Genomic DNA, 16,793 nt, shown 5'->3' on the forward strand with positions numbered 1-16,793 from the left:
ATCTTGCTACTTGAAAATTGGTGCCTTTTTAAATGGTACCAAAGGCTTTCATTTCTTCAAATTCCAGCTTGTTTACTAAAATGTTGTCATGACAAAATGCAGGTATTAAACTTCCAAATTTCCCTACTATTTTTAAGTGGTCCTTGTTCCTAAGGACAAGATTGACTTTCTATTATTGAACTCCTAATCAATTCCATACAGTGTTCTTAAACATAAATAATTATGGCAGTGCTTATGGGCAGATCAAGGAATGCTTTTGTGTAAGAGATTTTATCCATTTCAGTGGAGGCTAGAAATAACCCTCAATTTTTTCTACATTGATTTTTTTTAAGTGGTTTCTTGAGCCTTATTTGGGGGAGGATTCAATGGGATGGCAGTGGCCTGATTGCAGTGGGTGATGTTTGAAGTTCATAGCTGCCTTTTGATACATCCTGATACTTGGGCAGCATCAGATTGATCTGAGGACTAGCTCTACATTAGCTATTTTACTTTAAGCCAATTTTCATTTGCTTGTCGAAAGTTTGACTGGGTGTGTTGCAGCTAGCGATATGAAGGTAGAAACCACTCTAAGGAGAGCTAGGTGAGCACAATATTCTTTTCCTTAAAGGAAGTTGATATAAACTCCTGTGGAAATAAGCAAAAACAAAGCTAAAAGCCCAATACTGCAAGGTTTGCTACCCTGTAAATCCAAAGAGCTCTGTGACATTGTCTGTTTTTTTTTTTTTTTTTTTTTTTTTGAAAGATGTTTCCTTTGTAGTAATAATGTATTAAAATAATGAAGTTTTGTTTTACTAATTCTCATTGTTATACACTGCCTTTGAGGAAGCACACCTTATTACCCGTTTATCTCCTGCATGCGGGATGTACATGCTTGTTGTTTAATCCCTGACTTCTCCTGACAGCCTGGAGCTTTAGGGTGTGTTTCCCAGCAAGAGCTCCTGCCCGTAGAACCTCACTGGCATCTTCAGGAACTTGCTTGAAGTTATCCTTGGGTTGAACTTAAACTCCTTCCTCTGAGGTTTCCTCATTTTATGAGAGTGAGAGTTCCTTGAAACTTCTGATAAACAAAGGACTAACACACTCTTTTGGAGATACAAATACTGCTTCACCAGAGCAGAGGCAACTTCCAGAAATGAAGAATAATTCTGGGGGGAGGGCTTTCCACCCAGCACTGCCCAGAACAAGCCTGTTGGATGCTCAAGTGGGAAGTGCTTGAATCTTGGGGTCCACCTGTGAATGTCTGTATGCATGTTCACGTTAAGATACACAAACGACACAAATATTTAGACAAAACAAAAAAGCGTTGATAACTAGCTCTTGGCTGATCACTGCTACCCAGATGTAGTTTTGATTAGTAATCTGAGGGTGCCAGGTTTGGAAGGAGGAGTGTGTCTCTAAGGGATAACATGACTTTCCCTGCAAAACAGCAACATTAACAGGAAAGTAGCTGTGTGTAAGACCTAATTCAAAAATAACTGGAATACGTTTGACGCTGAACAGCCATGATTGTTGCAGTCTTAATAACTTTAAAAGGCTGCAGAAGAAAGTCATGCAATGTAATCTTACCTTGCTTGTAATTTAATCAGTGAGTGTTGATAAGGCTATATTTTCAGTAGGTTAAGAATGTCTCCTAACGAGACTACATAGAAAAATGGCTAATATCAACAAAGCTGTTCTGTCATGTCAAAGATAAATTTCCAGTACTTCCTGGCAAGAACATAAAAACAAGCAATTATCTATACAAACCATATTTTTTAGAATACAGGTGCTATACTAGAAACACTTGGAAAAAATACCATTTTGTCTTATAACTTTTCCTATTGATACAATTGCTAGTAAGTTTGTGAGCAGTGCCCTTGATCCTCTAGTTCTTAAACAATGCACTTTTCTATCTCAAAAATACGTTTGAAAAGAATAAGGATAAGGAGGAATTGGGAGGTACATGTAATTAAGGCTAATGTGGAGACATGCAGGGGTTTAATGAAATAGCAATACATTTGGTTTGCGTTCTGTTTTTCCTGCATGTTTCCTTTAATATAAAGATGTCTGTAAATATGTTAGCTGTTCAAAATTATTTTAAGGTGGAGATGTACATCATCTGAACTACTTGCAAATAAACTTGAGCTTAATTTATTCTTCAGTATATTAATTCAGTTCTAATCACTGAATTCCACATGGCTGAGTTCAAAAGAAGATCATGAACCCCTACTCCTTCTCTACATTTTAATTTCTTCTTAGTTTGCTTCAAACACTGAACTGCTTAGAAATACCCTACTTGACCTTTAAAACTACAGTGTCAGGAGAATCATGATAATTAGATGAAGCCATACAATTGTATATCTAAAATGTGCCAGTATAAACACTGGAAGCCACACACAAGCAGTTTGTGCGAATGCTGAATCTTCGTGGCCATCTCTTTGGGCTGCTGTTGTAAGCAATATCTTCATTCACAAATTAATAGTGCTACTACTGAGCATGTTTGGATATCTGGCCTGCTTTTAGCAGGAGTCACTTCTGCTTTTACTGATGAAGTCTGAAAATAATTACCTTTTTTTTTTTTTTTTTTTTTTTTTTAAATTGGCTGCTACTTATATTCCTTCTGCATAGTTTAGATTTGGGAATTAGTCCATACCTAATAACATCCTTGTTCTCAGTACAGGTGGTCGGTTCCTCTTTCCCTCCTCCTCCCAATACCCACTATAATACTTAATGTTGCACCATTTCTCTGCTAGGTGTCAATGCTCATCATTTGCTGAACAGAGTCTTTTTGTAAAGATAAATATATTGCATGTTTCATACAGGAGAGCTACACCTACAAGATAATTTCAAATAGCTGTGCTGCATTGAATTTGGCACACAGTAGCTACGTTGCAGCTGCCTGGAATGCCAGTTAAAATCAGCAGCTAACCATCAGACTCAGTTAATATGTTGGAGCTGGCATACTTATTGGGGCAGCATATTAGTGACTTCTGGTAGGAACACAGAACAGTTTTATTCTGTCAGTGTAGGAGTAAACTAATAAGACAAATTGGTGTGCCTAATCCATTAATTCCATGGAAGCCATTCGCTAAGGGTTTCAGAGTTCTCTACGTATTTGCTAAATCTCAGGAATGTGTAATTAGGGGGACCTAGCAGGATGACAGGAGCTAAAGAAAAAAAAAAAGTAAAAGCAGAATAATTAACGATTAGGATGGAATATGCAGCTCAGTGCGCAGCACAGTGGTTCAATCTAAAGACATGGACTGTGCATCTCTTCAGATCAAATGTAAAATATGTTCCAGGAAGAGCTATGTCTTCTTCAGTCTTCTTTGAAGCGGTTACCCTGGAATATGTCTCTATGGCCCAGCAATATATTATAATATTGATTTTCCTTTAAAAAATTTTAATGTTGATAAGTTGTACCCGATGGAATAATTTAACTGAGCAACAAAACAGCAAAATTTATTGTCTTAAATTGTTGGAGTTGACCAGTAAATTTATGCCTCAGTGTTTGGAGAGCTGCTTCAAATCACTCTCAGGGAAAGAATTCTTCTATGGGTTGATTTGTTTTAAAGTGTCTCTAATTTAAAAATAAGACCTCCCCAAATGACTAGTCAGCATCAAAAATGTGCATCTTCCTGCTACCGAGCTCCCTAATGAGAGGCTAGGGAGCAGTCAGTACTTACAGGGTTATTGTCAAAGTCTTAAAGTACAGAAAACCCTAATGAGGATGTGGATGGTTCTTTTGGTCTGTCAGTAGACAGCTGGATGTGGAGCCTCTTCCCATAAACATGCATAGGGGAAGTTTGTGGAACAGTCGTAAGCACGTGTACTGGAGAGAGACTTTGGCCTTTGAACCCAGCTGTGGGTATGAGAGACAGAAAAGAGCCAGGAACAGTTTCTGAAACCTTTTGATAATTTACTAGCTACCCCTTCTCATTACAGTGTTTTGGAGATGTGCACATAAATGGACTTGATTATAATTCTGAGTTGAAACAAGAATGAAAGAGGGGAAAACTGTGAAATGAAACTAAATGTAGTCTGTCACATGTGTAATTTGAAATGGGAGAATAGCGAGCTATGTTCACCCACACTGCACTGCCCTATGAAGGACCTGCTTATTAACTAGCTTCATTATTGAAGGCAAAGATGCTGCGATAACGCGTCGCTTCTGGAGCAGGCTGAGGCTGCTGTCTTGTGGCAGTGGAGAGCAGGCAGTGGTATGGGAGAGCTGTTGTACTTGACCCTGTATGCCATGAGAGAGGCTGTCATCTTTGGTTTACTAACAGAGAAAAAAATCGGGTCTAGGAGTATGTAACGTGCTAGAGCTAGGAAAGGATTGAAATCTTTCCTCTGTGTTAGTGTAGTTAAACTAAGGAAATTACCAGTACAATTTCATCATTTCCCATGAATTTCTGAGCATATCTTCACGCTAGCCACGCTCTTAAAAATACTTTATTTAACACTTTTTCTGAGTTTGAATATTTTATAAAGAAGGGCAGTTGAAATGGGGAAAGCCAAGCTGTGAAGAAAAAAAAAAGCAGATGATGTAAAACTGCTGCAGAAATGGAGAGCAAACAGGGGGAAAAATGACATGTTTCGGTGTGGTTCAAAAATAATTTTTGTCCTCAGTCTATACAGCTTTAGCTTCTTTGCTACAGTATCTGTTGAAAAACACAACTCTTGGTGTGTTACTGGTGTTGAAAAGGATTTTCCTATCAGTAGAAGCAGACCACTGTGGCGAAGGAGAATGAAGGGACAGTTGTCCTGGTGTTCCTCTGGAGATCACTTCTTCCCACCCTCAGCAGGGAGGACAGCTGTCTGCAGAGCAGGTTTCCGTGGAACGTAGAGTCCGGTCCTGCTGCAGGAGTCTGAGATATAAAAGCTTTTAAGATAAATAACAATAAAAGAAAGTTATATGTAAAGAAAATACTGTCTGCCTGTTTTTGATAGCTAGGCTGCCTTTTGCATTTCTGGCCTCTTTTTTTTTTTTTTTTTATTTTATTTTTTTAATAATGAGCATCAGGCATCTAATCAAACATATTCCCCCTGCAATGCAAACTACTTGGAGTAGGGTTTTTGATTGTTCAAGGAAGCAACCTGCCAAATGTTCCCACATTGATCTTTGGGCTAACTTGAAGTTTGCTTGAATGTGTTTGTCCTTTTTGGCTGAGTAGGTGGGGGAGCATGCACAACCTCTGCTTGTTTGGGATAACAGTCTGTGAACTTGCTACAAATAGTTATTAATTATGCACAGAAAACAATTAAGTTACGCAAAAAAAAAAAAGCTGAAGAATGATGTAGACTACAGCATAAGTCATCTTCGACTCATTGCATGACAAATATGAAATTGAGACTGCTAAACTGTGCAAAGAGTTCTCCCAAGACAGTTTTTAACATTAGCAAGACAGATTGGGGGGGCAGTATGAAATCGGTTAGGGATGCGTGACTAAGATTGGGTTTTGTAGCGTATGGGAGCAGCGTATTGAAAATGTCAGAAGTTCGAGTTGCATGTGGTAATTAACTAAATCTTCCTTATTTGAATTGCATAAACAACTGAGGCTTTCGGGTTTTCTCGAAACAAAATTTTGACAGCATAATTTATTTCATAGCTATTTCACTGTGCCACTCAAAGGCTTTATTTTGAAGTCCTTTACTCAAGTAAATCACTTTCTGTGCACAGATCTGTGTTCAGAAGAATGTGAAACTGACCCTTACAAAACTAGAACTCCTCTCTCATCCTCGCTTATTTAGACTTGCTAAAATCTGAATAAATGCTTCTGTATTTGGCAATTAGCTGATTTCTTTTGATGACAAAAGGCACATCATTTGTGGATGATATGAGCATTTTTCTTCTGTGTGAGTTGGGAAAAAATGTGCTAGACACTGTAACTGTTAAAGATCTGTTTTTAAGTATGTAGAGATGAAATATAAATAGATATAATTGAGATAGAAATATGCTTGTGATTGGATTCATGTTAATGAATCATCAAATAGGAAAATGTATCAGATGAGGTGTAGTTATATGTATGTGTGTATATATACACTTTTATATGTATTTCTAGAACTCATGCTATATACATGTATGTATATATAAAATAACTTCGGGAGACTTCTGGGATATTATTCTGAAGATAAACACTTCAGCACTTGCAAAAATGGCTCTGTAAGAACACTTTTTCCTTTTCTTTTAGTTTTTCCTTTTTTAATATCAGAAATATTCTACTGAAAGTACTTGTCATATTCATACCTACACAGACATGCTTCTACCTAGTTAATTCATCCCAATGATGTCAAGTGTGGGTGTGTTCTGCTCTCCTTTCTGCCTGTCTAGATTTGCTGGCTGATACCACTGCAGTCCTGCGGTTGCTCTCCTGCACTGCTCAGCAGCTCAGAAAGTTTGGCCAGAGCCCTGCACAGCTCGTGCCCTGTCAGGCTCTTTAGAAGCACTGACTGAGACCTTCTCCTCTTTTTATTCACCCTGGTGGGTCTTCAAAAGCACTGTGTGTCCTGTTTGAGCGCTTTCTCTTTGGATTCCCACACCTGCTTCTTACCTCATCTTCTATGCATATTTTTTCTGTTTTCTCTATTTGTATCTGTATTGAATCACTGAACATGCAAGGTGTATTTCATCTTCTTTGCCTCAGTAATGCCAGCTAAATCAGAAGTCACATTCTGTATAATGCTTCTGGATCACTGATGTTTCTCTTGTATGTGTAAAAATAACACAAAGTGATCTTAGAAACGTGTTGACTGTTTTCTCTTCCTTGTCAATTTGTCAGTGCCTGTTAGAAAACACGTTGTTGTTTTTGGTTAGATTTTTTTTTTTCTGCTTAAAGTAGAGAGAAAGGAAGAAAGAACTTAGTTTTTTAACCAGAACTATGTTGTCCTTTCAATGAAGATTTTTAAGCATTTGTGTATTCTCACTCCTGGGGTGTACAGGCCTCTACATTTACTAAATTTTAACTGATTAGATTTCAAAATCATGACAAATATGATTTATTAATGGTTTGTTCCTTTTAAAAGAACTGTATGCTGTCCAGGAAAATCAGTGTTATCATGATGTCCTGTATCAGGGTGTTCCAAGGCCTGTTTTTACATGCTTCTCTTTCTTTTGTGGGTGTGGAAAGATTTTCTGCCGTGAGCTCATCCGGCTGATGTGTTTTAGAAGTTAAGAGCCTTCTTGAAGTGTTCGGTTCCTGAACATCTCCTGAATGAACGCTGCACTGCTTATGGTACCCTAAATATTTATATTTATTTGACTTTAACAAATTCTCACAATGAGAAAATGCTTAGGATTGCCTATCCTTTATAAATAAAAGGAGTGCTTCTACATACACAGGCTGTCTTGGATATATCAGCGGTATGCTTTTGGGAGTAGGCTATGGTTTCTGTTTATGCAATTCAAATCTCTTATAAAGGCAAAGGGATGGTTGGAGCAGGGAGAAGAAAAACAATAGCAGCATTAGCAACTCTTCTACATCAAAGAAGGCTAGATTTGCCTCCTGGGTTTAGGGCTGTGTATGAAGTAAATGTGTACCAACTTCTAAGTCTTTCTTTTCCTTCTGACTGTGAGGCCGCTCTGTAGAAACTTGTGTGTGCATAGGGACTGGGACAACGGACTTCCCGTTATAGCTAACAAAGATTTTATCAGTAGCAACCTCAAATTAAAAACTGAAATTAAAAACTGAAAAGCTTTGTGGTTTTCATTTGTTTACTCTTGAGATTAATGTTGCAGCTTTGATTTATTAATCAAGAAAGCATTTGCTTTTTACATATTAATAAATGCATGCTTTTTTCCCTTTACATCCAAGCTTCATATTTCAGAAGAGCACAGTATGGTGGAGAGGTTTTAAAGGCAAGTGTTTGGTACCTTTGCCACATTTTATTATGGAACATTCAGCCTTGGTGGCAGAAAGTTGAGCAGTAGAGATCAAACACCCATAAAGGATTAGATAAACCATTAGACTGATTTCTGAACAAATGCCTGGCATAGGCTGTCCCACACCCCTCTCGTGTCAAACTGCAGCTTTTTTGTCAGGCTTCATGCCCAATGAAAAAACAACACTCCATAAAGTTTTAAAAATCAGATATCTATATGGCAGTGTTTCAGTGATTTATTTACCTAGCCATGCTATTTCAACATGAATTTTTCAGTCTAGATGAAGTAGCCACAAGGTGTCTGGCCTGCAATAGGAACGTACCTTCTTGACTCTCTGAGGCAGCTGTGGCACCTCAGTGCTCCTGAGTGGGACAGCTCATCTTCTGGGAGAGGCCTGCGTCCAGATCGTGAGAGAAGTGTTTTGAAAATCAACGTTTATACAGGCTTATCTCAAAATAAGAGGATCTACTACTACCTTTAGTAGTAGGTAAACTAGTTTTGTTGTGATCCTCTGTTTAGCATAATGACATAATCACCCCACAGCAGCCTTAAACCTCAAATGTTTCCTCAAATGCTTGGACAGGCACATCTTAAAGCACGCTGCCAACTGACTCCTCATTGTCAGAAATCCTCAGAAATGTGAGACTAACTTTGGCCGTGGTTGTGACAGCTGATTTTGTGGATTTCTAGTCCCACAAACTACCTATCTCTATCTTCAGAAACGTGTATTCTGGTGAATTATTTGTAACAGAAGGGAAAAGACAGGAAACAGGAGTGATATACTTGTCATGTGAAGTTTTTTTTTTCTTTTTTTTTTTTTAAAGAAGCTGGGAAACAAAAGAGCTGTCTTGCATTTATTTCACTCTACAGGTTCGTATTAGCAGGGACTTGGGAAAGTAGTTCAAGAAACGTGTTTGTGAAATGAAGACTGTTACCATAGCTGTTCTAGGGGGAACGGAGCTATTGCTGACTTGTTAAGCAGCTTTTACTCTTCAAAAGACAAAGCTGTGTGGAGCCTTTGAGAGCAGAATGCTAATGAGGCTGCCACACTTACGCCTTTTTTCCCCTGTCAATCCAAACCTTTATAACACGTTGCGATCTATTGAGAGATTAATTTAAAATGTGAGAGGTGGATGGGGCAAAGGCAGGGTGGGAACGCTGGAGCTGTGGCTTCTCTCCCCAGCTCCCTCATTGCCCTCTTGTGCGAGGGGGCTGGGCAGGGTCCCAGCCCAGCCTTCATCTCCTTTCCGACTGCCCCATTTCAGAGAAGTAGGCATCTGGCCAGTGCTTTATGTGTGAGGGGTGCTGCTGCTGGTTTGTGGAGGTAGAAACTGGTACGACACTAACAATAGAAGTTAATCCACAAAATGCATTAAATTAATCTAGAAAACATCAAGTACATACACTTATAGTTTGGAGAAATGAGAAATCCATCATATTTTAAACAATGTCAGTGAATCATTCAGATCATAGAGTTGCAATGATTTTCTGAGGTGTGGATTTTAGTTGCAGATTTTTATATACCTCTAAATGTAATTGAGTTAATCTAAAGGCCCTGACTCTTTTTTCTTAATATGTTTGCTAATATCTCAGGGTTCAGGGTGGCTGCACAACTGGGGAACATTGGTAGAACAGGGAAAGGAAGGAAGGAGGACAATTAAAGATGTTTTCTAGGAGCAGAGAAAGAATTTATTAATTTTTTGCGTGCAGCTTCTTTTCTCTGAAAGATGTGAGAAAAATGCCAGGCTGTCTTAGAGCATGTGCAGACTGCAGCGTAACTTTCTGGAGGGGTGCTGTGATAGAACTGGGAATATAGGTCTGTCCACATCAGCAAGTATCTACATAGCTCATACCGCTTAGCTGCAGCGGCCAGCATGTGGACTGGGATAGATAACAGCATTCATTTTTGTTGATGTAACATTCAGGTAGCTAGTGCCGCAGGTATTTCTTATCCTCCTGCTATGTGAGCTAAACAGATTAAATCTTCCTATAGCTTCAAACATGGTAATTGTTCAAAATGTATTTAGAGATCCAGCAATCTTCAAATATAAGCAGATGAAGCTTGGAATGGAGTAAACTGTTTGTACAAGAGCTAGTATCTGGAAAGACGGTCATGCAAACGATAACACCAGCTTTCAATATCGGTAAGAACAGTCTGATTGTGTGAATGGAGGAATTTTTGCAATAGGTGTCAGTAGCTCCCATACAAATGGAAGTGTAAATTCTCATTAAAGTCTTTTTGTGTGAGTCAGCTCATCAAATATTTCATTGCTTTTGGTTACAAAAGCAAAGGAAACTTTGGTTTTACTCTGGAATACTGTGTAGTAAAGTGTCACAGTTGCATGTTAGCCAGAGGAAAGCAGACGGCACTGCTACCTATGAGCATTACGTAGGCAATGTTTTTAGGTTTGTGGCTACAGTTTCACATAACCCTACCTTTTATATATCTGAAAAAAAAAAAAAAAAAACCTTAAGGGGATTCCAGTATATATCTGAAAAGTAGCCTGCTTTGCAGAATTTAATAGGATTATACTATTGATTCCATCTTTACAATGCTAGCTGCTATTTGGTACTTGTGAACTTCAGACTATTATGTGGCTGAACACAAGGGAAGAGGGATTAGTTTGTAAAAGAATAAGCAGCTTTCCCTTAAACTGCCCTGAACCAAACCTATGTACCTGTTTTGGGCTCTGTTAGTAAATGCCAACTAGCAAAACATCACTGGTAGCATCTTTTACAGCTGGGTATCTTCTTACAGTCGCTGGCTCAGTCTCCAAGCAGAAGGCAATCAAATCTTTTGTGCATTGGTGCTGCAATGCAGATGTTTTCAGTTGCTCCAGAACTTTCTACCTTCATTTCTTTAACCAAATAAAAGCTACTAAAAAGTTGTCTGGAAAACCATGTCATATACAGATTCTGGCGTTTTTCACAGAATCACACAGAATTTCTAGGTTGGAAGAGACCTCAAGATCATCGAGTCCAACCTCTGACCTAACACTAACAGTCCCCACTAAACCATATCCCTAAGCTCTACATCTAAACGTCTTTTGAAGACTTCCAGGGATGGTGACTCCACCACCTCCCTGGGCAGCCCGTTCCAGTGCCTAACAACCCTTTCAGTAAAGAAATTCTTCCTAACATCTAACCTAAAACTCCCCTGGCGTAACTTAAGCCCATTCCCCCTCGTCCTGTCACCAGGCACATGGGAGAACAGGCCAACCCCCACCTCGCTACAGCCTCCTCCTTTTTCTTGCAGTTGAAGGTACTTCCTGCCCTTTTTGAACTTAATTGAGTAAAAGCACAATTGACACAGTTTCCATATAGATGATTTTTTGGGGAAGGTCACTAACATAAGCGTTTTATGGACTAATTCTCTTTCTTACATACCCATACTACTGGTTTGTGCCGTATGACACATACCAGTCACTCCTTTGACTTTGCAAAATGAACCAATTGTCCTCTGAACTCTGGTACCCTTCACAGTGACAATTATTGCTATAAAAGTAAATTTGTAAAATTTTGGTGAAATATACTGTCTTTTTGAAATTATTTTTTATGAGGGCGTCCTCTTCCTTTTCTCCTCTTCCTCTTCCCCTTTTCCATACTGAAATCTGCCTGTCCCTGTCCACAGTAATGGTAGCCTACTGCAGCGTTATTTCCCTGTAGTTCCAGGTGGCTCTGCTTTCAGAGAACGGGTGACTGGCTGGGGAAACACCAGTACAGCAGATTGGATGTGAAGATCCCAGGAAACGGAGATTACATGTCTCTGGGGTAAACCTGTAAGTCAGGGAAGGCTGCAACTTTAAAAGTTACGCTGAACTGCATTATAAGATTAATGGGCTGAGAAATGGTTATGGTGTTGTCATTAACCCCTCTCTCTGGGCTAGGGGTCCACAACTGGTTTTTCAGTGGAGCTGTTCTCCTCTATTTGTGTCTTCTGGTTTTGTTAGTACATAGGTGAGGATGTGAAGATTTTCAATATCTCATGCTAATCCTTTGTGCTTAATCTGCTTTACATTTCTGAAGGGTTGCAGGTGCTAGTGGGTTTTAAACCTCAAAGAAATGAAGGGGCAAACAAAGAACAAGTTGACCAAGAATATTGAAAGTGCAATGAGCTACATGGAGAGCAAACACCTGGCTGGCTGGCTCTGTCTGAACACTTTTCCCCCTCCCAGCTGGTTTAGGCTGTTGTTGGTGTTTAACTGCTGTGTGCCTTGGAGCACAGCTTGCTCAGCAGCCACGTACATTCAGCCTGGCTCAGTCTGAATCCCAACCAGCATAATGCCGAGAGAGATTTCTAGACTTGATACGTAGGGGTTGTGATCTTTTGTTTAGTCCAGCTTTTTGGTTGATGTCAAACAACATATGTTTCTCCTGCTTTATCTCTTTAGATCTATTATGTCCTTACTGAGAAGAAAATGCAGTAATACACGGTGAAAGTAAAAACAAGCCAGTGACCTTTGCTGTAGTTTATAGGGATTAAAGCTGTATGGAATGTGAATGCTTCCATAAATCTCACTGGAGGAATTGCTTCTTAATTGAAACAAAATGAACATAGATGAGAAGTTCCCATCTTTGTGCTTCTTTATTCAGTAAGTGTTTGAAGTACTTTGAAAACTTCAGACCGTTCACTGAGTAACCTGCATTATGCCTGGATTATCACTCCCATTTATTGAATATATGCTCTAGAATAGTGGAAAACTGCCACTTTTGCACAGTAGCATGGACAGCACTTCTACTGTTGTTGGCTTTGGTGTGTGTTTTTTTTTTTTTTTTTTAAGACTCTATTTCCCCAATGAAACATGTGCAATTAATGTTGCTAATTGCTGCTAAAGCTGCTGTGAGCTGGAAGCAGAAAGCCTCCCTGCTCTGCTGTGTGAGAGGGGCACAGTGCTGGCAGTGGCATTTGTTTGCTGCTCTCCCTCGTCAGTCATGGGAGAGGGTAGGGGGAACAGCATGTCACTCCTAACTATAAAATAGTTCTGGAAACAAAATGTCTGAGTGCATGGGCTTGGGGAGGACATTGAGAAAACATCACGAAGTGTATCCCGTCCTTTATATGTTTCTAGTAATGCAAGTTGAATTTATTAGCAGTTTGTTGCTACAGTAAAAAGCATTTACAAGATCTATGGCTGAAACAATAGCTGTAGATGTTCAGTCTCATCGTATTTATTGAAGGCTCTGTTGAGCTCACGGCATCCTTTGATTAATAGCTATTCGAAGCATATTTTGTAACAAGGACTGTATCAGAGTTTTGTGTCACTTTATGAAATAATGTTCTACTGGTCTGTAGGGAGAGCGGATGCAAAAGCATTAACTTAACAACAGGTGTGTGGGCAGGTGGTAAAAGTAATAACTAATTGACTGCCAGCCAGGATTTATTTAGTGAGCTGACATTTTCCCCTCCTTGAGCAATGACGGGTTTAACGTTTAACACCGAGCAGTCACAGTCTTACTGCTGGAGTGAGCTTCTAGAGCATGCTCTGTAACAGCCACAAACCTTCTCAACCATTTCAAAGGAGGATGGAGGAGTATATTGTCATCTGTAGTATTTTCCCTTCCTTTATAATATGTGCAAATGATGGTAGTAGAAAAACAGCCATTTTAGTTTGCAAAAAATCCCTCAGTATTTGAAGGAATGTACATGTACAAAATTGAAGATCTTGAGGTTTAGATCAACTCCATAGAAGCATATTGGAGGATTAAGGTTAATTGTGTTCAAGTGTATCAAGCTTGATTTATTGATAAGATTTTCTTTTTAAGGGCTGCCAACTCCTTTTTTTACAGTTTTGGAAACATAATTTAGCTTAGAATCTAAAGATTAAGCTTTAGACAAGTTGTCTCCATAAATATTTTCTGTGAGGCCACACTGCTGTGAGAGTAGATCAGTTTTATTAGTATTGCTTTTTATGACTGTCACTGATTTGGTATTTAGCAGGGAATAGAAAAGAGAAAACTGATGCAGTTTTGCTACCAAATAAGCATATAACATGTTTTACAGGAATATATTTGCTGTAAGGCTAATACCACAACTCTTATAATTGCATGAGTACAGGACTTCTGTTTTTTATCAAAATATAACAAATTCAAGTTTTTTTTTTTTTTTTTTTTTTTTTTTTTTTTTTGAGCGTGCCCATTTCAAAGTGCTGAATTCTGATTTTTATAATTTTGTGTGGAATGAAAATGGCCCTTAGTGATTTGTATCTTAACTCATTTGCATTGTTTGCTTAACTTCAGGCTCCTTTCCTTCTGTATCTCTAATGGTGTTTGCCAATATGGCAATTATCTGGACATGTGAATACTAATCAGTTATCACTTCAGTCTATTATTTCAAAGCTTACAATATATTGTTGACTTATGGCCTGTTATTTGAGACAGTTCAAATCTTCTGTCATTGTGATAATTTCTTCTATCAAATTTCTTTTAAGCCCTAAGCTTAAAGAAAAGCAGGGGTTAAAATACTTATCCTTTAGTATTGTGTATTTCAAGCTTCTTGTTGAATACCTCAAACAGCAAAGCAGTGCACATCTTTCTCCCTGTCTTCTGCAGTGTCAAGGGCTTGTACTTATTTACACAGTTAGTAAATAATGCTAGAAGAGTTAAAACTAAGGTTGTACTAATTTGAGTACACATTTAAAGACTGCATGCATTGTATGGAATCTAAAATTTAATACTGGAATTTAGGTGTTTCTTTGTAACTGGGGGATTGAATGCACTTATTAACAGAAATCTATGTTAGAAGTAAGAGCACGTAAAACTGAAAATGAGGGGAAAAAGAGCTAGAGAGTGTCTGTCTTGTGCTGCATCTCTCCTCTCTTTCTGTTTGATACTTTTCATCTGCTCTTGTTGGAAGAGAAATAGCACAGTGAAAAAAAAAAAAGATAATTATTAAGAGGGGCAAGGGAATGAAAAGGCCCCTGATGTTAGGGAATTGCAGCTGTGTGTGAGCCCATCTATACCTTGATTTTAAAAACAAATGAAAAACAACCTACCGCTGAAGATGTAGAGAACGTTAACAAGAACGACGCCAACCATATGCCACTTCCATTTCAGAGGGAAATGAAAAGGGCGTTTTTTTTCTATAAATGACAAATAAGATGGTTTCAGCATTTTAAATAAAGCTTTAAAATGTCAACTTGCTTGAAATCAGATTTTTTTCACCTTGTTTAAACAGCAGTAATAATTATAATTAAAAATTCAAGAGTAATAATTTTTATTGCATCACCTGGATTAGCAATGTAATAATTTTTGAAGAATTTAGATTTGGTAAATATTTTGGCCCTGTGGCGTATACTAACCCAAGCTAACTCTGCTGAAATCACCTGGACAGCAGAGGTCAGCGAATTGCTGTTGCAACTGATGAATAGTATCTAGTTATTTAGGCATCTTGTAACTCATAGACCTTTAAACAAAACAAAGCAAAGACCCCTCAGTTACACAGATGCTCGGAGGTGCTGGCCAAGCAGGATTTCTGCCTCGGCATAAGGCTGATGGATGCCCACATTGCACTGTAGCCTGTGAAGGCCTTGCTGGTTTGGTGTCCTGTACCCAAACTGCCAGAGGGCCTTCGTTTGCAAGTGCTTGTCCATGACGGACAGGCAGAACTGTGCAGATGAGGCGTATAGTGGCAGAGCAAGTCAGGAGAGCAGCCAGGTGAATGGAAGCCTGCTGGCGGTGGTGCACCCTGCTCTTTGCCAGGAACAACACGTGAAGGACCTTCCCTGTGGCAGCAGAAGGCCTAAAGGCAGTTTTTATCAATAGAGGTAGTTAAGTTTTCAACTTAAAAGGAAAAATATGAAGAGAGGAAAGATTTCTGTGGAAAGGTGTAGGTTGCTGGTGGGGTGGCTCAGTGGTAGCAACCCTGTGGTAGTGCCATTACAGTGCTCATGTGGCCACGGAGACCAAAATGTAGTAGTGCTATCATGGCAGTCTAAAATGGCTTTCCTGGAGAACTTCTTCCAGACCTATATTCCTAATCAAAGCATTTACAAGAGGCAGAAAATAGAAGTTGTTTTAGCCACATGAGTTGGATCTGGTTATGCTTTGCTGGTGTGGAGAGAATTAAGTCTGGAGTTGCTTTTGTGTGCCTGTTCTTTGTCGCTCTGCTGTTCGCGAGTGAATATTCATAGATCATTTCCTTTTAAATATTTACTGGGTTGTCTGTTTTCATATGTTAAGTCTTCATATGAAATAAGCAAAATAATTTTGAGAAAACATTTTAATTAGAGCCTTAGAGGCTATAAATATTTCATTATTTAATAAAATAGTGCTGTAAGATGTAAATGATTAAGTGGAACATACTTTAAATATTTTAAATTGCATAACTTAAAATAATGCATGCTTTCATACTTCACAGGGGACAAAATCTTGATCTATTGCAATCCATATTTTTTGTTTCTTAATGAGTGAAACTATTTTCTTTTTTTTTATTATTCTCTAGTGTGATACTGTAGGAAATGTTCCTTTGCTGAAAACTGAGTAAAAGGGCTAAGCTTTTGGAAAAGGAGGTAAGTAACTTGTTTTACATTTTTATCTTCATCTTATGGGTACGTGATCTAGAGAATTAGGCAATATCTTTAATTATCTTAAAAGATCATAAAGAAATTCATAAGCAATAAAGCTGATAATGTGAAACATCAGGGCCAGGTAATATGATGTAGCAATGTTGTGAACATAAATGAAGTCTTACTGTACCTCAGCTTACCAAAAAAGTCGAGTGATTTTTTTTGTTTGTTTAAAGTCCTGAATGCTTTCTATTTGCATACGTAATGAAAATGGAAAATGAATTTAAAAAAATATGGTTAATGCAAAACAGTTAAAAATATATGTTTTCCTTCAGTGCTGTCAGATAGCCCGTGTTGCAAGAACAATACTATTTTCACAGTTTAGTTATATCTGCACTCAATTTCTGGTGCTTTTCTTTCTGAACCAC

The 16,793-nt window shown here is 38.4% G+C and overlaps 1 long non-coding RNA gene across 2 annotated transcripts in view; it reads left to right on the top strand.

The window, feature by feature from the left end:
• LOC137855980 (uncharacterized) overlaps positions 1–16,793 on the top strand; it is a 226,764-nt gene that overhangs the window by 42,327 nt on the left and 167,644 nt on the right. For both annotated transcript variants that reach the window (XR_011096111.1, XR_011096110.1), the window contains exon 3: positions 16,302–16,368. This is a non-coding gene — a long non-coding RNA (uncharacterized lncRNA). The remainder of the gene's footprint in view (positions 1–16,301; positions 16,369–16,793) is intronic.

The sequence above is a fragment of the Anas acuta genome, chromosome 4 (genome assembly GCF_963932015.1).
Source record: "Anas acuta chromosome 4, bAnaAcu1.1, whole genome shotgun sequence".
In the NCBI taxonomy this organism is placed as follows: domain Eukaryota; kingdom Metazoa; phylum Chordata; class Aves; order Anseriformes; family Anatidae; genus Anas; species Anas acuta.